At 42.7% G+C, this 20,826-nt stretch overlaps 1 protein-coding gene across 7 annotated transcripts in view; it reads left to right on the forward strand.

Moving 5' to 3' along the window:
- EHBP1 (EH domain binding protein 1) overlaps window positions 1–20,826 on the forward strand; it is a 330,844-nt gene that overhangs the window by 33,854 nt on the left and 276,164 nt on the right. The window contains exon 1 of one of the 7 annotated variants that reach the window (XM_039528963.1): window positions 13,131–13,135. The exons of the other annotated variants lie outside the window; for them this stretch is intronic. The gene's annotated coding sequence lies outside the window, so the exon portion shown is untranslated. Of the gene's footprint in view, window positions 1–13,130; window positions 13,136–20,826 lie in introns of those variants that run through there. 7 annotated transcript variants of the gene reach the window in all.

Raw genomic sequence — 20,826 nt, forward strand, 5'->3', positions numbered from 1 at the left:
GTATTTTCCCGGACATGTCAGGCTTTTTGGTTCTTAAATCGCCATCCGGGAGGAAAATACGGACGTATGGTAACCCTATTGGTACAAAAAATACATACTGTGGTACATCCCTTAAATCAGAACTTTTTAATAGGGAACCAGTTGCTAAGAAATGAAAGGCTTTTTTTTACCTTTTTTTTTTTTTTTTAGTCATCCCTGCCGGGGCCCTGCCAAAAATGTTTGAATTGGGCCCCGCACTTCTTAAAGCTGGTCCTGCCGGCCGCGGCTGAGATTTAAAGGGCTCAGGGCTCCCCGGAGCTGAGGGCAGGGCAGAGCCCTTTGATTCCCGGCCGCGGCTGAGATTTAAAGGGCTCCCCGTGGCTGCGGGCAGCCCAGAACCCTTTGATTTCCAGCCGCGGCTGGTATTTAAAGGGCTCTGGGCTCCCCGCGGCTGCGGGCAGCCTAGAGCCCTTTGACTCCTGGCCATGGCTGGGATTTAAAGGGCTCTGGGCTTCCCACAGAGCGCTGTGTGGGGGGGATTTAGAATCCCCCGGCGGGCCGCTCAGTGAGGCTCCGTGGACCGCATGTTGCTCTCTGCTGCTCCCTAGAGCAGGCCTGGAAAAAGGTAGCACAGCATGTTCCATTTTCCTCTCCCCTTTTTAGTATTATCAGTTTGCTCAAGCAAAACCAGTCTGATGAAAGATGTGAAACCTCTAATAGGAAAGTATCAGAGGGGTAGCCGTGTTAGTCTGGATCTGTAAAAGCAACAAAGAATCCTGTGGCACCTTATAGACTAACAGACGTTTTGCAGCATGAGCTTTCGTGGGTGAATACCCACTTCTTCGGAAGAAGGATTCTTTGTTGCCACAGGATTCTTTGTTGCTCTAATAGGAAAGTTCACTGTGTGTGCAGTTAGGCCACGTGACTTGGGATAAGTATATGTTAACCTAAGCACTAATACTGTACAGCACTTAGTGGCCATTCAGAATCATTTTGGATGCTCAGAATCTTTTGATCTTGAGGTTTGGGTGTATGTCCTTTCTAGGTAGGGATGCATTCCCTCAATTCTCTTGTTCTTCTGCCCCATCTCCTTTATTGGGTAAATACAGTGCCATAAGTTCTGATAGCGAAAACATATGTAGGGCTGAATGATGCCACCTTAGTAATATCTTAGCCGGGGAGAAGTCCCATTGATTTCCTTTGGACTCCTCACTGAGTAAGATAATGCTCAATATGAGTGAGGATGGCGAATTGGGGGAGGTTTCGTCCCTGCCTCAAGGAGTTTGACATAGGCCATGGCTACACTTGCAAATTTGCAGCGCTGCAGCAGGGTGTGAAAACACACCCTCTCCAGCGCTGCAAATTATGGCGCTGCAAAGCGCCAGTGTGGTCAAAGCCCCAGCGCTGGGAGCGCAGTTCCCAGCACTGTACGTTATTCCCCACAGGGAGGTGGAGTACGGACAGCGCTGGGAGAGCTCTCTCCCAGCGCTGGCGCTTTGACTACACTTAGCGCTTCGCTTTGAAGTGCAAGTGTAGCCATAGCCAGAACTCAAATGGGATGGACAGGATAACAGGCAGAATTGTCCTATAGAGAAGTCAACCTGCATCAGGAGAATTGGACTGGACTGCCTTTGGCATTCATAGATGGTTATTTCTTTAATTAGCCAAAAGGATTGTTATTGAACAATGCAAGGCTCCATTCCTGCCTCAAGGGCTGAGGTGTGCTGCTCCATAATATTCATTGCCCTGGCTGGCCTGAAGGGTGAGACGAGAGTTTAAAAACTGGGAGATTGGAATGGGTTCCAGATAGAGAGGAAAGATTCTAGGTTGCTGCACATTCAGCCCAGGGGTCCAGGCCTGCAGGTCTTCCATGAGCAGGTAGAACTTCAGTGTCTTTTGAGGGTGTTCTGCACACAGAGGGACTCCTGGATCTGGCATTGCGCTCCTGGTGTTTAAAAGTCTTATAATAATAATTAATAGGAGATATACTGATCTCCTAGACCTGGAAGGGACATTGAAAGGTCATCGAGTTCAGCCCCCTGCCTTCACTAGCAGGACTAAGTACTAATATTTGCCCCCGATCCCTAAGTGGCTCCCTCAATGATTGAACTCACAACCCTGGGTTTAGCAGGCCAATGCTCAAACCACTGAGCTATCCCTCCTCCTTAGATAATGTTTTAGACTCTGGCCTATTTCAAATGAGCTGGTGGTGTAAGTTTAGTTTTCTAGTAAACAAAGCCATCATCACTACCTCATTTGACAGCTTTGTTGGCTCAGTGTCAGAGAAGCCAAGAACTGAATAGGCATGGAAACCGTTATTGCTCTTTTGCTCATAAAGTTTGGTCCCTCTAGGTCACAGCTTAAGCATGTTGTGTCTCATGGAGTCTTGCATTACTGCATCTAGTCTGTGCATCCAGATTTAATTCTCCAGGACTTTCAAGCTGACACCTTTTTCATGAGCATGAAAGTCATTCAAACAATAAATAGGTTACGGATGCTTGCTTCGTTTTTTTTCTCTAAGATATCCCTGCGGCCATTCCCTAATTACATGCGACACATGAAGATAAACATGTTAGGATAAGGGATCCACTTTGAGAAGCTTAGCTCTGATAACTGTTAGAAAGATTTAGAGGGTGAAGATCCTAGAGCTAAAAAATCAAACTTTCTCAGACTCTGGCCAGGTCACAGTATATGCCCTTCTCTCTTGTTATATAGAAACAGCAGAAAGGATCGTTTATTTTGGTGGTTTCCATGCTGAGAAACAAAAGTGGCTTTTTCCTAAATATTTATAGTTGCTCTTTTTTTTATAAACGTTTTACTTTCCTGCATTTAAAAAAAAACCAAAACAAACCTTGTTGCAAAATGGAACAAAAGTCTCTGTTCTGTAACAGTGTCTGATAAAATTATAGGTGTTGTGCTAGGGGTACCCTTTCATTTTCTTTGTATGCAAATGCATTATTTAATATGGGGTGTTTAATTTTGCTTGCTAAAGTTAAATTACAGGGAACAAACTTGAGTCAGTTTTACACTGGATATTCTTTTACTTCTCCCTTTTTTCATGTTTTATGATAGCACTGCTTAGCATTTCTATATCACTTTTCATTTTTAATATACTTGATAACATTTCCAATCCTCACGGCACAGGTAGGGAAGTATTATCTTCAGTTCACACATAGGTAAACCGAGACATGGAGAAGATAAGAGCCCAATATAAGTCAAAGGGAGTTGAGGGCACAACATCTCAGTCATTACAAGCCCTAAATACACCACTACCTCGATATAACGCCACCCGATATAACATGAATTTGGATATAAAGCGGTAAAGCAGTGCTCCGGGGGGGGCGGGGCTGCGCACTCCGGTGGATCAAAGCAAGTTCAATATAACACGGTTTCACCTATAACGCGGTAAGATTTTTTGGCTCCCAAGGACAGCGTTATATTGAGGTAGAGGTGTAACTTCATGAGCCTCATCATGAGTCAGTGCTTGAATTAGAACTCAGGAGTTCCAGGCTACTAAGAACAAGGGCAATAACTCTGTTGCCTCTCATGAGTTCATGTTTGATTGTTTTGTGTTGCAGTGAATATGAAGGTTTGTGACTAGAGAACGAGAGAACGTGGGCTCACCAAGTGTGATGGTAAGGCTAGTCGTGTAAAAGTCCACTTGCTGGAGTCTAGGTGACACAGTGGGTTAGTGAACTAGCCTTTCACCTTGTGAAACCTAGTTTCAAATCCTGGAGTGTGTCTAAAGTGAAAGTACATTGGGTTTTTTAGTAGTCTCCATTTTGTTCACTTTGCGATCAGCCATCTCTAGTAAACAGAGAACTAGGATTGGAATAGCGAGGTTGCTGCAGGTCAGGACTGAATTCTGTTGTCAGGTTTTGTAAGCAAGTTTGCGCAATACGGGCCTGCAGCGTGGCTAGTCACTGCAAGTGCTGTTCACGTTATGGGCACTAAATTTACTTAGAAAAATAAGCTCATTTAAAAATTCTGATTAATTACTGTTAAAGTAGGTTTCTACGTACATATGCAAAGCGTAGGGCAACTGGTCCTATTGGTAAACTCTAATTGTGATAGGTTTCAGATCTATTTATTAGTCTGTGTACTATGTCTCCTGACAACTTTAGTGCAAACATGACATTTAGAAAAATAATTTTTGAAGGCGAAGTTCAATTTCTATACGTTATAATATAAAATCCCATCTACAAGAATTTAACACACGACTTTGCTAGATAGTACTGTCAAGTTTGTTTTGCTCAAGATCTTATGCTGCAATAGCTCTAGTTAAAAAAAAACAAACAAACAAAAAAAAACCAGCTGAGACTGTCCTTATTTCCTGTCCTGACTAATGGATGGATTCAGCTTGTTTAATTCAACTCATTCTGCAAACTTAATTTTTATTACTATTATTATTATTATTATTATTATTTTTACTAAATCAGCAGCAGTACATGATACACATTCCACGCCAAGCCCACCGATAAACGAAGTACAGATCCACTAAGCCGGATGGTACCTATAAAATAATGAGTACCTCACTTTGTTCCTTTTTTAAACCAAACAAGGTCAAGCCAAACTTTCTTCTAATAAAACAAAACATGACCTTGATGCAGAAACTCTGATAGAGGTAGTGTTCAAATATCAACTCTACTTAGATGTAGATATATAGACAAAAAAAATTAAAATTCAGTTCTCTGCAAAATCCTGGTCTCGTCTTGGGTCTGCTAGAAATGGTGTAGAGGCCTCTAATGAGAGGAAGAGAAGGGAGAGGTTTTTATTCAGAATTTAGAATCATCATCTGAGGTGGGTAAAAAGTATAGTAAATCTAGGGTTACCAGATAGCCACTGTGAAAAACCAGGACGGGGGTGGGGGGGGGGTAACTGGCGCTTATATAAGAAAAAGTTAAAAAAAAAATGGGACTTTCCCTTTAAAAACAGGACATCACCCTATAAATCCATACTTGTTTGTCCAACCAAATCACACCCTTTGTATCACCCTGATGGGAACTGTAGCATGAGGGAACTCTCCTTCGGGCTGTTAGCACTGGAAGGAGTGGGAGAGAATTTTCTACTCTCCTTTCTCCCATGGCCCCACAGCTGTCATGTCTGTTGGAGTGGCATCTCCCTTCCTAATGGGTGTTCTCAGCAGCTCTTCTGATACTGCTCAGTGTTACAGGTTGGGCGGGGTTGAGAGAAGCATGTGCCATGCCTCCCACTCAAAGGGGCCATGAGTTTGGTTTAAAAAAAAGTAAGTATAGAAAAAGATCATAGATGTCACACCTTGTGGTCTAAAACTAGAAAGGTTGCAATTGTGTTGCTCATGAACATCAACTGAAGAGTTGCACTGGCTGACTAGTCCCATCCATTCTTGCCAGGGTGTCTTTGATATAATCTTTGAGTGCGTGTGGGGGTGGTAAGAGGGATCATTAGTCTGGGAGGTAAAAAGCCCCTCTTCACCAAACCAGAACCACTCAGATGTGCCAATGTAAACCAATTTTTATCTTTTTCATGTTTCTGTAAAGTTACAAAATGCTGAATATTATATTTCTGAGACATTTTAAAGATCTTTATCACTTCCCATCATGAAGAGATCAGCATGAATTAGAAGGGTGCAGTCAGCTTGAAATCTAGTCATTTTAAAAAAATAAGTTAAAATATCTTCAGTTGGAGGGAAGGAGGCAGAGCACACATGGGCGGCAGGTATAATAGGCCAGGCACCGCCACTGCCACCGGACCCCTGGTTGTGGGGAAAGTTTTTGCTTTATTATGGTCCATGCAGGTTCTAGGGAGGCTGAGGAGGCAATATATGTTGTTCAGCTTTCTGGGTTCATCTCAAATACCATCTCCTCAGCTGCCCCGGAACCTGAATGGGGCATATCAAAAGCCTGGGACTCCTCTGGCCGAGTGGGTGGGGAGCACTCAGGACTCCTCTGGGAGTGGGGAGGGAGGGCTGGCTCGTGGCTCCAGCTGTGGGGGTGGGGCAGAGGGTCTTGAGGCTTGGGGTGAGGGGGAGGAGGGGTGCGGGCAGAAGGGGCGGAGCTGGTGACTAGCCTCTCCTAAGGGGGGCTCCACCTGCCATCCATGTGCACATAACTGATCTATGCAACCTTGTGATCTTTCTGTTCTTCTCTATTGGCTGCCACGCACACCTGTTTGCATTTTCTCTAAATTTGGATGCAAGCATTTTGGGGAAGGCACTGTCTCCTATTAAGTTTTTGTTTAGTTTCCTGTTCAAACAACTCCAATGCCTTTGGGTGTTACAATGGTATGGATATTAATAAGGTATTACTCCTGCTGCCATTGTCTTCCCAGCAGTAAGAATATTGCTATTGACTTCAATGGGAGCATAATCAGACCTTAACTATACAGGAGAAAGGAGCTAGACACAAAGATCTATCAAATGTAAAAGGGAGGGGGAGGAACCTGAAAGAGAGAGAATATTTCAGCTATAGTAAACTTTGGTCTTACCTACAACGATAGGAAGTAAAAGCCAATTTCAGACAGAAGTGTGATTGATTTATTTATTTATTTAAAAAAAAATTGACTTTCTCTCTTTAACCTTGCTATGTATATGCTGCCACACTGAACCAGCAAGGGTTAAGCGATCAGCAGGCTAAGTGGCCCAAAATCAACCTTTAAGGAAAAGTAGAAAAGTATTGAAATAGTAAACAGGTCCATTCCTTGTAGATGGTTATCAAAGCCATATTAAGTAGACTAAATTCTTTAAAATTTATGCCTGTGTTGTTAGAGACTCAAATGATAGACTAATTGTATTTGTCTGTGTTTACCTCTGTCTTATAAGAAGTTTAACAATGTGATCTAATTAGCTTGTACATGCTAAACTTTAGTTCCTGTCTGTAAGGTTTCATTTCTATGTTCTGTTGATTCAGAGATCAAAAGGGGTATTAACATTTGGATGAAACTTGAGGTGTAATAATATCATTGTCTTTATTTCTCTTAGAAGTTTGTAAACTACCTATGAACTGTCTGAATGATTAATTCCCTTATGCTAATCAATGCAACTAGTAATCGATGTATGCCTAGGAAATAGAGATTTACTTCAAAGTAACAAAGTATATTACCTATTCTTCCTTGGGAGGAGGTCCTGCTGTGACAAGAGGCTTCTCAGCCTGCTTGGGAACTACACTTCTACCTCCATATAACGCGACCCGACATAACACGAACTCAGATATAACGCGGTAAAGCAGTGCTCTGGGGTGGGGGCTGCACACTCAGGTGGATCAAAGCAAGTTCGATTTAACGCGGTTTCACCTATAACACAGTAAGATTTTTTTTGGCTCCCAAGGACAGCATTATATCGAGGTAGAAGTGTATATTTAAAAAAAAAAAAAAAAGTCTCAGGCCTGATCCTTCCTGCTTAAACTTTGTTAGGGAAAGTTCAAGCCACAAGACTGAGGTCTCCAGGTATGTCCTGGATTATCCCTGCAATTTCTCGTGGAAGAATTTGAACAAACTCTGCACATGGACTGCCTATTGGACTATAACCTATTGAACTGATTCTGGGAGGACTTTTACAAATCGGGAGCTCGTCATCTCTGCTATGAATCTAACCTGAGAACTTTATTCATATCTGTATGTATAATGGTCTTCTTTTTTAATACATCTTAGTTTAGTTAAGAATTGGCTGTAAATGTGTATTTAGGTCAGATTCAAAATATTCATTGACTTCATGGGCAATGTGTCTGATCTCTTGGGTTTAGTAGAATTTCATATATGTTGAATAAGATTTTAAGTAATCCTCACTATGTTAGACTTGGCTGTCCGGGTGGGAGCCAAAGGCTGGATTGCTTAAGGGGAGCCATATTTTAGCTTCTTACTAACCAGTAAGGTATTGCAGAAACAGGTTTTTTTGGGGTTTTTTTACTGGCTAGATAAATTTAGTTATTAGAATAAACCACCAGTTTGAGGGATCATCTGCCCTATTCTTTACAGTTTCCCCTGATTGAACATTCTCAATGTGGCTTGTCCAGTGACCATGGTCACCTATGCCTTTTGCTAAGATGTAAATGCTGTTTACAGCAGCTCTACAAAATTGGACTTGGCCAATAGTTTTTGGTGGATGAGAAAAATATCATTCATTTTTTCCATTATGAATCATCCTAGCAAGGGGCAGGTGAGCATAGGTTGCATCTGGCTGGTGACTTTTCATGACTGCTTTGAAAGAGTGGTTTGTGACATAAAAAAACAGCCAGCCCACAAAAATATAGGTTTGAAAGCCTTGGAACCAAATCCTGAGACCCAAGGTTTGAGGGCAAACTGAAATCTTAGGGTTTAAACTGTTGTAGGCCAAGTGTGTTACTTAAGCGATGATTTGGTTGTGGAGAAGGGAAGGGTGCCAACCACACTTCCATTTGTCTCTGTCTACTTTAGACTTTTTTTTTTTTTCTTCAAAATTTCCACTGTTGCTACCCCTGGTATATAGTGGAGATTGTGGAAGCACTAGTGTTGATAGGCAGTTGTTGTTTTAGCCAGAGTGTTATCTAAGCCTGCGTTACAAGGACACCATCAAAGCCAATCTGCAGTACAGCAGTATCAAACCTAGGGACCTTGAGGACGCCGCCAGTGACAGAACACAGTGGCGTGCAGCAGTCAGAAATACCTGCATCGCCTTTGAGGAAGACCGCTGCCGGCGTCTACAAGAGGCACGCGAACGACGTCACAGACCATCAGCAGCGCACAATCCACTGACCCCGAACTTCCCATGCGCCATCTGCAGTAAAATGTGCACCTCTAGAACTGGCTTGTACAGTCATCAGAGGGCACATCATGAGACCAACAATAGATGATCTGCACAGATTTGTCATCATCAGATCGATGGACTACCAAGAGTATCTAAACCTGCCCATAGTGAGGTCAAGACAACATGGTCGTTAAAAATACTGGCAAATGTCAGCACCTTGTCTGTACTGAAGCTTCCACAAATAGGGAATTCTAAAGGAAAAATAAAGCCTGGTATAGACAAGGCCTCGTTAACTTGCTAGTTTTGTTACCCACACAGGTCTTGTCTATAGTAGACTTTATTTTCTCCTTGAAGTTTCTGACTTTTCTACCGCCAGAGTAGTTCTACTAGGGGAATGTTAATGTTAGCAAAGCCACCAGCAGATGGCACCATTTTAAGCAGTGTGTTTAAACCATGTTAAAATACTGATGGCTGGTCTACCCTAGTGTTCCCAGGGTTGCTATTGCCAGTGAAACTTCACTGGTGGTAGTGACAAGGGGGTATTCAGAAGGAAAAAGTCTAATGTAAGACACGCCAGTGGTAGTGTCTTGTGGGTGAAGGCGATACACACTGTGAGTGATACAGCACCTTGATGGGCAAAAGCCTGCGGCCTTACTAAACTGAGAGAGCTTTTCTCCCTTAAAAAATGATCTTTAAGATGAGGAAAAAATAATATTCAGCCCAAATTAATGGTCTTCCAGAACTTAGAACATTTTTAAAGAGACCATTAAAAACATTTGACAAAATTCCAGGACTTATGTGGAAAGGAGGTAGTAGGGGGGAGGGATTCTAAATGAAAACCTAGCACATCATACTGGTATGCACAGTACAGAAGCAAACAAAAGGCAAAAAAAAAAAAAAGCTTATCACAAAAGTACTTTGACTTTACTTCTCAAGTAATTATTTTTATCCTTCAATAGGTACATCTGCTTGCTATTGTGCTAACACTGCTGCTTCTCTTGTTAATTATACTCTTTTATCCTTGCTTCACAAGAGTTATCTAGCAGGCTGTAATAATTAATACAATCAAACACAGTAAGAAAAAAAATGAACCCCCTTCACAGAAAACCCAACCCTCGCCCTCCCCCCCACCCCCCATAGCCCCGAATCACTACCCTTCATGACATTAAGTGCCAAAATAAATATAAATTATTTCTTCTTGGTACAAAGAAAAGATTGCATTACTGAACAGAAAACTTGTTAAAGATTTGTATATGATGAAATAAAGAGCCTCCTCCTTCTAAACAAGTATTAGTTATATTTTTCTCCGCTTTGTTTAAAAATCTTACTCAGTCATACGGATACTTGCTCACATGCTTAACTTTAAGCATCAAATAGTCCCATTGATTTCACTGTGACTGTTTGTGAATTTAAAGTTAAGCATATGCACGTGGTTTTCTAGTTTGGGTTCCTAAATGTTAAACTCTTGTCAGCGGTTATCAAACTATAAGCTTGTTGGAAAATTATGTATGTTTCACAATTAACACCAGCGATCTTTGCTGAGAAAGGTTTACAACACTAGCACTAACAGTGGAGATAAAACCTTTTATGAAGATCTTTCACAACTGATATTTAAAGAATTCTGTACGTAAAGCGTCATGCCAAATATTTCCTGGAATGATCAAGCCAATCTATAGAAGACCTTGCATCCTGCACAATCCAGATTTCAATCAGTGAAAATTGCTACCTAAAATATGATGGTCAGACAACATAGTTTGTCCAGGATGTAAAGTACTTTTGCTACTTTATTGCTGTAGTCATATCTTTCATTCAACAGGAAAAGCAGGGCTGGGTTAGAGTTATAAAAGTAATATTAATCTGTGTTTTTAAATAAGAAAATTTAGGGCACTGTGAAAGCTTTGTTCTTGGCCACAGACTTTGAAATTGTAAAATCCTTCTTCAGAAAAGCTTTAGTGCCAAATATCTTTCACTTCTGATTTGCAAAACTAAAAAGTTTGGGGTACAGAGTGTGAAAGCACAAATCTGCTGCAGAGCCTACAGCTTCTTAATGGAAACTGCATGAGCAGTGGACACTTACAAATAGTTTCTCCTGGGCTTTGCAAGGTATAATACATGGGGCCCAGCTGGCTCCCTCCCCACTTATGAGTCTGGTTCTCTGGCTGTCACACATGGTTATGCCTGATGTCTGCTCATTCCCGGTCTCCTGCGGCTTCCGCTCCCCACTCCAACTCTAGTGATCTGCCTTTATCTGTGAGGTTCTGTGGCTCTGGGTGGAGTGAAACAAGAGCAAAGAACATCCAATTAATGTTAGATTTAGGTATGCTCCAGCTTTAGCCTTTCACTAAGGTTCATGATTTTAAAACCCAGAGATCTGAGCAATTATTTGGCATGGGGTCATGGCAGTGCACGTAAAATGCAATGCTTCCTCATCCCTAAAGACAAGCAAAGCTGTAGTTTAACTCAGACCACTGAGTGTGAAAGAATGTGGGGGAGCAAGGGCAAAGGCATAGAACTGGGGCAGCAGTACTTCAAATCTGCGTGACCAGAATCTTCTCTTATTTGAACAGAACTAACTGCTGCTCGTTGTCTGTGACCTACCACAACTATAGAGTTGAGTCTCGGTATCCTCCCAGTTTGGTCTGACTGTCTCGGTATTAATCAGTGCCAATTACGGAAGGTTTTTGTGTATGATGCTGACACATGTCTGCAAGGAACTAGACTGAGACCACCCCAACACTTTTCATGTAGGCCACCTATTGGTCGTAAGATGGTAATTATGTTTAGTAGCTTCTGATCTAAGCTGAATTTGAACCAGGGTTCTAGAGGTTGACGATTTGTCTCGTGTAAACTAAGGAAAGCTGTCCCCACCAAGCCTTCTTCCTGTATTAGGTTGTTTAAGTGCTGTAGTTTGATTGGAACATATTGACTCTATTGTTAAATAGCTATTTATTATGTTCTTTTCATAATAAATGGCTTTTAGGTGACTGAGCAGCACAACATGAAGCATGGGAAATTTAATATTTTTATAATTGATAGTATTTTTAATTGTTTGTTCAGCTTGCACTGCAGTATATTTTATCCAGATAGTTGAATCATTTCTTTCAGTTTACACAGAGCAATGGTTCTGTAATCTTGCAGCTGATGCTTTGGAAGGGTTTTGTTTGCTTTTTACCATTGGTTAATGGACAACTAGTTTTATGGTTTGAGGGGGAGATGGCATCTACATTAGATAATATTTCTCTATAAAAAGCAAATTGAATCATCAGTTATTGTTTCCTAGGACTCAAACCTCAATGTTAACACTGAATCTGTATTTGTTGATTAAATATTAATTGGGCTTCTTTTTTAGGCTCATCAGAGATGTATTGATGGAGAAAAGCACATGTACAGGTTGTAGGAGAGGGGCACTATAGGCTGTGTATGTGAAATTGTTCCTGTGTGGAGAGCTAGTTTTAAAACCGGGGGGTCATGGCCCATAGCATGGAAGTTCCACTTTTTTTTTTTTAACCAAACCCACAGTAAATTAAAGAAGTTTTTTTGCAAGGAAATGGTTCCTCTAGGAGCCTTCCACCTCCTCCTTTTCTTTACATTTCCCGTCTAACTCCATTTGTGGTGACCCTCCAGTTTTCTGTCTCAGTAGGTCGGGATGTGGTTCCCCTTTAAGGATTAAAAGCCTTGGAAACAAAGTCCACTCACTAGTTACAAAACTGGTACAGCTCGGGCAATAGAGTAGCAGAGCAAACGTTTCGCATTCTGCCCCTCCAGTGTTGTTCAATCTTCTATGTACCAAATGTGTAGTCCAGTTTCCACATTAGTTCCTTGGAGCCTCTGCTGAGACTGTATACAAGGGTAACTATTGGGGTCAGTTTTGGTGATTTTTTTGAGATATAAACATTGGGGCTGTCAAGCAATTTAAAAAAAAAAGAATCACAATTAATGGCGAGATTAAAAAAATTAGTTGAGATTCATCAGTTTTAATTGCACTGTTAAACAGTGTGATTAAACTCCTTTTAACTCCTGTTAAATTTTTTTTACTGAGGTAGGTGGGATCCCTTCAGATGAGCGGGCCCTTGAAGTTCTATAAATTGAGAAGCCAATATTTGATATATGGTAATAAATGTAGTGTATAAATTGCAGATTTCTTTGCTAATGTACAGCATATCACAATTCATCATTTAAAGTGTTTAATATAAAATTATATATTTCCTGTTGTGAATTTAATTCATATACTGCCACGATTATAAGATGCATATAGGAAAACTGTGTTTCAAATGTGTTATCATGTCTTCTCTGGGATGAGAAAAATCTCTAGTTTGGAAGATATTGAGATTAATTGTGAACTATCTCATCAGAAATGTCTTCCGTCTCTAAAGCAATTAAGTGTGACTCAAGTATTATACGGAGAAAACTGGTAAATTATCCTTCTACTTTAAAATCTGTTAATCCGACAAAGAAATGGTATCAAATACACTTACAGTCAGAACAACATAAAATATAAAGGGCCCCCTGTTTGGTCATTTAGTCCATTCCCTTGCAAGGGCAGTTCTCTCTGACAAAAGAAAAAGTCCCTGGAGGCATGGCATATTAAGAACAGAAGAACTGAATTATGAACTATAACTACAATATAATTCTACTGGAGTCATCACATGGAGTCATCTGAGCAAACCTAGACTAGACAAATAGCTTGATTAGGTGCCACTGTCATCCATGCTTTTCACTTTTTACTCAGTCTGTATTCTTGGATTGTTTTACTGTATTTGCTTTTTCTTTGACCATTTGATATGGTGGTAATATTACATAAACATAAAGGGCATCACAGCTGCTATGAAAACCCTTACTTTGAACTTCCTGACTTCTGTATATGTAAAATTTTTAGCATAACCACAATAAGCTATGAAAACTAGTAAAACTACTACCTGTGATCTTTGGTGCGGGGGAGGGGGTCGGTCCCCAGAGCGAGGGGCCAGTCAGGGGTAATGGGCACAGTGTAGGGGATGGAGGGGGAAGTCCCTGGAGTAAGGGGCTGGCTGGGAGCAATGAGGCTTGGTGTGGGGGTAGGGGTCAGTCCCTGGAATGAGGGGCCAGCTAACGGCAATGGAGCACAGCACACAGGGGGAGGTGTCAATACCTGGAGTGAGGGGCTGGCTGGGGGCAATGGGGCATGGTGGGGTCAGGATCCCTACCTCTGTGCCAGAGTCGGGATGAGAGCCACTTCCACTTCCTCTCTTCTTCCCACCCTCTGGTGGTGGATTGGGTCACTATGCCTTGCCAGACACTTGTCAGGTCACTCTGCAGCCGATTCCTCCCTCGCCGCCCAGAGGTATGCGATTATTGCCATTTTAACAAAATGAACATGTTAATTTTGTTTTCAGTTAAATCGCAGGTCTTAACTGAAATTAATTAACAGCCCTAATAGACAGCCATCCACGTAGGAATTGGACTGAGGCCACCAGCTTTTTTTTGTTTTATTTACATATAGGCCACCAAACAATGAAATAGTTTTTTAAAAAATCAAATATAAAGGTAATTACCAACCTGGCCACATTCAAATCCGTATCATGGAAGATAAGCTGCCTATGTGCTATTGCCAGTCCCTGACCATTCAGGATCTGAACAAACTTCATAGGATTTGCTAATTTGAAACTTGGGGTTTGTCTACATTTGAAAGCTGGTTTGGGTTAACTTGTGTTTTTTTTAAAGGATAAATTGCCTCATGTCCATACATAGTTTGTTTTGAATCTTTCGATCCCTTGTCCTGAGTTAAGTAATCCACTTTGGAATTGAGTTTACTGACATTTGGGATGAGTTTTGCTACAAGAAGTTAGGTGTGGACACATCTCCATTTCAAATCAACTGTTCTGACTCTGCAAGTCCTCTCACTGCTATCACATATTGCTTTGCTGTCCACGTGAGTCAGAGTATCTATTTATCTGTGCCCTTTCTTGCTCCCGGGTCATCTTGATTGGTTGTCTCCTCCCTGTTTTATGCTGGCTTGCAACCAGATGTGGCACTTTGTGATTCCAGCTCTTGGCAAGTTTGCACACCAGGAGTTGCATCCCACTTATAGCAGCGAATCCCCGTGCTTCTAGATAGTCTAGCGCTGAGGTCATGAACTTCCTTGCCCTCTGGGGAGTGGAGAGAGAGGCGACAGTCCATCTCACCTGAACAACTGTCACTGGAATGCTAAGATACATGAGAGCACATAGAAACAAATTAATCAGAGCGCTCACTCCTGGATCCAATCCAATGGTGCAACAAAGGAAGGGAGCTCTGGCAGGGTTGTAAAAATATCGGGGACAAAAACAGGACCTCTGGGAGAGCTCGCATGGTCTGTGCCCGCTATAAGGATCTGGACCATATTTTTTCAAAAGAGGCTACCACTGAACATCAGCATGTTGTGGATTTCACCAAGGACACCTCTGGAGATGCTGACCCAGGACTTTAAGCAGGAAGAGATTGCCGTGGACTGCTAGGATCTCTTCAACCTGCAAAATGATGAAGCAGGACAGTGTCAGAGACCTCCAAATCCCAGATGGAGGCCCAGTACTGGGGAGGATACTTCTTCCAGAAGTATTATGTGCTATATTACAATATAGTTGTACAGGGGGATTTAAACAACTCTGTTCCTGGCTACTGTCAGGGTGCTTCCATGTTGGACTGATGTGAGTTAGGGGGTCTCTCGCCATCTCCCTGTCTTTTGGGAACACACCTCAGGGTAACATTTACAGTGTAAGGACATCCTGAAGAGGTACACATGTAATTGCCCCCGTCTGCCTCTCCACCAACTGTACCAGTCTGTGTACAGGGCTCCTGTATGAAGGGGGAAGAAAGTTGGAAAGAGTCTTACCATTTACAGGCTCACTGCACTCAGAAGAGCCCATGGGGAAGGAATTCCTAAATTGCAGAAAAAGCAAAATTTTATCTTTATTGTCATGAAGACTAGAATTGGGACAATAACTACTGGTGCTGTTTCTCTGTCGTCGTCCTGTTGTTCTCCCCTCTCCCATAACACCTGACCTTCTTCAGCCTCCATGGACACAACTGTTGTCAGTGACTGAACACTTGGTAAATCTCCAGGGAAAGTGAGAGAAAACAAGGTAGGACATGGTTGGTGGCCTCAAGGCCACATCACAGGAGAGGGATAAGAAGACAGAAAAATGAAGGGAAGGTTTCCTTCTACATGATGCAGAGGAGGGAGAGGAGACAGGGAACAGTCTGAGAGGCTGTAAAGGGAGCACACTGACAAAACAAAGGACTTCTGTAGATGATGCAGAAGCAGGCAGGCCTTCTGGAGCCAGTGGCACTGTGTTCACGGACAGTACTGCAACTTAGCAGTGTCCTGAAGCCTTTTGAGAGTGCTGTGTGCTGGGAGCAATTCCAAGGAACAGGCCTTTCCCTCACCAGTGCACACCACAAGACAAGAAAAACAGTGGATACTAGGAGAGACCTCCTTTAATTCCCACAACTGCAAGCAACAGGCCCTTCTATCGCCATTCCATACCCAAAGACCCAGAGGACATTTTTGACGTTCTCTTCCCCGACGTACACAAGTTTGTGACCTTATCAGTGCCAGTGTCTTCACTCTGCACTTTATTGGTTTGTAATTTTGCACTTTTTTAACTTTGTACTGTCTTACGTTCAGTAAATTTTTTCTTATTTACAACTTGATTTATTATTTATTAAAATGTTCATAAAATTGTTGCTCAAAGCATAAAAACATCCTTACACCAAGCATTAAACATGTCAAGAAATCAGTTGAAAAACTTCATAAAAGCATCATGAAATCCTAATGCAAAAGCATATATGGTTTTCCAACAATACTCTGAGTGCCTGCTTTGAGGCTGAAGCACCCCTGATCCTGTGTCTCTAACCAATTGCAGCATTTAGGAGAGGCTGCCTCTGTAGGTATTCATAACGTGTTAAATCTGTCCATCTTCTCCTGACACCCATGGGTGAAACACTCTCTCCCTTGCTGCCACAGAGGTTGTGTATACCACCCTAAGCAGCTACCATATGAGGCAGACATTGCTCAGTAACCTCCAGCCTTGTCATGAGGCATCTCCACCTACCCTTCAGTCTTCCAAATGCAAATTCTATTGTCCTGCTAGTTACTCAGAGGATAGTTAAACAAGTCCTTTCTCCTAGCCAAGTATCCAGTAAAAGACTTCATAAGACAAGGAAGCAAAGGGTAAGCTGGTGTCCCAGAGTGACAGGAGGAACTACAACACCCTTAATGTCCATAGTGGGAGCAAAAGTTCCATTTTTCATGGCAGAAAACAGACCAGTGTTTCTAAAGATCCTGGCATCATGAACCTGTTCTGACCACCCCAGGTTGATAATGGTGACCCATCCAGGGTGGTCAGCCAGGCCTCACGGCGCCATGGAGAAAAATATCCTTTTCGTTTATGAATTCTGAGTCTTGGTGTGGGGGGCAAAGAATAGCCACATGGGGCCCATCAATGGCCCCAATACAATTTGGGGACTGCAATTGTGAAAATCTGTCAGTAACGTCCTGTGCGTTGACAGGGTTTATGACCCGAGGAACAGCACTTTCCTGATAGTAGCACACCCCTGCATGACAATCTTCCTGACAGTTGATCTGCAAATACCAAACTGGTTAGCTACTGACTGTAACAGTTGGGAGTGGTGAGTTTTCAGATAGCGATAGCTTTACCACACTGAGGGGTGTTCTCATGTAGGTGTTCCACCATTGCTGCTTGGAGTGAGCTCTGCCCAGATCTGTAGGGCAGTGGCTTTGTCATCCTGAAGTTCGGCTGCCACAGCTGGTCATCCCAGGTCAGCAGTACTATATGTCCCATCAGTCTGTGCTAGCTGGCTGAGTCCAGAAGCGGTGGCTTACCCAGTGAAACTGCTTCAGGAAAAGTTCATGCAGAAGTAACTGTTCGATGTCCTTCTCCTCTTGTGCCTGTATTGCTATGGCATCCCCATGGCTCTCTCTCAAGTCATCCAAAGCTATCTGGCTGCATGACTGCCAGTACACATGCAGGAGCCTCTTTCTATTAATAACTCAGCATTGCAGTGCTCAGCAGTGTTTCCTCCATGCTGCCTGCCTGCAGTTTGAAAATGGTGGTGGGTCACAATAGCCAGATGTATGTTGCGATGAAAGGGGAGGAATCATGGAATTTTTTCATTTGACTCCCAACTCCCAGAATTCCAGTGGCTTCTAGTCGGTATCCCACAATGTGCAGTGAGAAAAATCCCAGAATGCGTACAGCATAGTGGGAGGAACATTGCATCATGGGGTGCCTACTCAGGATGCTGTGGAGAAAATGCATCGCTATGTGAGTACAATGAATCAAAATTGAAGTATCTTAAGTCAGCGTAATTAAACAGTATAGATTCCTTGTGCTCAGAGCGGTTGTTCCTGATTAGTTAACACAGAAAAACATAATTTGATATAACTTTAAAGTGTAGACAAGCTCTTAAAACATCCAGTAAGATTCAGTATTGTTCTTGGAAGTGGAGAGGTCATCCGCATTTCTGTCAAGAGCCTAAGACTTTTCCTCTTTCCCCTTCCCCCTCTCACACACACTCTTGTCCTTTTACTTTACAGACTTGCCTTCATAACTCCATGTGACTGTAAACATCATGCCACTAGATAATAGCGACCATGTCTCTGAAAAACAGGAATGTTGAGGTCTTCCTGACTGGTTGCAGTATTTCTGCCCAGGATTTTGTGAATTCGGAGGCCTCCCAGACAGCATCCCCTACACATGATTCTTCAAGCTGCCGGCCTTCTTTCCTTTCCACCTCCCTCCCTCCTCCCCCGCATCAAATCCACTGTGTAGTGAGGAAGGAGCGGTGGAGGTGTTGCTTGGCTGAAGAGGAGAGAGAGAAGTGGGCACACTTTCCCTCTCCCTCACCTAATTGCCAACTCACTGGTGCATGCCTCTCTGGCCCCCATCTTCTGTGTGCCGCCATGACAGGTGTCCTGGTTTTTCCTTTGAAAATCTGGTCACCGTAAACACAAGGGGGAGATTTTGAATGGGAAATGGGCACCAAACTCCCATTTGTGCCTTTAAGAATCTCCCCCATGCCACTAGGCAAACCTGTCATATTTGAATATCAGTACAAAAGAAAACACATTATTTTCAGAGAGGAGAGTGTGGAACGTTTGTTGGAAGTAGATAACTGATTAGCTCCGGAGATCTACTCTGTTACTAAATGGTGAAAATATTTAAGAGGATAAGGTGTTTCTTCTTTCTCTTTTTACTTAATATCCTTGGTTTTTAGGACCCCCCCCCTCCGTATTGAAAAGTTTTGGGGCTATGAATACAAACCTTATGCAAGGCACAAAGCAAAGTGAAAGGACTGTTTGCAGGGAGCTGTGAATTAACACAACATAACTGGATATTCCTACCTGGAGCACCTGTGCTGCCAGCCTGCTGCCAACTAATGCTTAGATTAGGCTGAGAGGGATTAGTGGAAGTGGCCTGCTGCTTAGCTGCTGTTCCTTTTTTGGTGGAAAGGGAGAACAATGTGGATCTGTGCGATCCCTGTTAGCATTCTCTTGCTTTTTCCCACTGTGGAGTTCACATTTGTGTGGTGCATGGGCATATAGAGCTCCTCTGTGTGGGGTCTTCTCTGTTCTGACCACCGGCACTGCAGAAAAAGCATTTCTGCTGCCTTTGGCACTACTTGGTCCCCAGAGACTAGCTCAGGATTGGGCCTCTTGAGGTTAAATTGGATTTGTCTCACAAGCTATTTTTTGAAATGAGGCTCAGTCAACTTTAAAAGTACAAAGTGAAATAAGAGCATTTATTTTCGACATGGGATTGGATTCCTGGATTGCATCAAGGAAATCACTTAGGGGTATATTTTTGCTTCTAGTGGCGCGCACACACAATTTCCATTAGCATTAATGGGAGTTATGCAGGCGAATGAGAGCATAATGTGCTTAATAACAAGTGAGCAAGGAGTTTTCAACATTGAACAGGCTGTCCCTGCCACCGAATAAGATTTTAGAGAAAGCTGAAGAGCATGCCAGCTAATTATTTGTATCCCTCAAAGAGGCAGAAATTTAGAAGTTGAAAAATGCATCTTAAGTAGTTTATTTCGTTGATCACTTTACACCAAGTGGAAAGCTCACAGGGTCTGTAAGGCAGTGGTGGGCAACCGGCGGCCCGTCAGGGTAATCGGCTGGCGGGCTGCAAGACAGTTTGTTTACATTGGCCGCCCGCAGCTCCCAGTGGCTGCGGTTCACTGTTCCTGGCCAATGGGAGCTGCAGGAAGCAGCGCAGGCTGCAGGGACATGCTGGACGATGCTTCCCGCAACTCCCGTTGGCCCGGAATGGTGAACCGCAGCCACTGGGAGCTGTGGGCGGCCATGCCAATTTAAACCAACTGTCTCGTGGCCTGCCAGCAGATTACCATGATGGGCTACGTGCAGCCTACAGGTTGTTGCTATAAGGCAACTGGGTTCAATGGGGATAGAGAATGAGGGCCAGATTCTGATCTGGCTACAAAAGTGGGGGAAACAGCTTTTAGCTGTGTTTTTAGTGGTAGTTTTGCCTTAGTGGGATTTAAATGTAAATTCTGGGTGGAGAAGCTAAATTAATTCTTTGCATCGGTCTTCACTGCAGAGGATGAGAGGGAGATTCCCACACCTGAGTTATTCTTTGTAGGTGACAAATCTGAGGAACTCTCCCAGATTGACATGTCAGTAGAGGAGGTTTTGGAACAAATGGGTAAATTAAACGGTAATTAGTCACCAGGACCAGAAGATAATCACCCAAGCATTCTGAAGGAACTGTAATAGGAAATTGCAGAACTACTAAGTGTGGTATGTAACCTATCACTTAAATCAGCTTCTGAACCAGATGACTGGAGGATAGCTAATGTGACACCAATTTTTTAAAAAGGTTCCAGAGGCAATCTTGGCAATTACAGGTCAGTAAGCTTAACGTCAGTACCAGGCAAATTGGTTGAAAATTCTGCTCTTTATTGTTCTATCGGACACATAGATGCACATGATTTGTTGGGGAAGAGTCAGCTTTTGTAAAGGGGTAACATGCTTTACCAATCTATTAGAATTCTTTGAGATGGCCAACTAACATGGACAAAGGTGATCCAGTGAATATAGTGTATTTGGATTTTGAGAAAGCCTTTGACAAGGTCCCTCACCAAAG

The sequence above is a fragment of the Mauremys reevesii genome, linkage group 3 (genome assembly GCF_016161935.1).
Source record: "Mauremys reevesii isolate NIE-2019 linkage group 3, ASM1616193v1, whole genome shotgun sequence".
NCBI lineage: Eukaryota > Metazoa > Chordata > Testudines > Geoemydidae > Mauremys > Mauremys reevesii.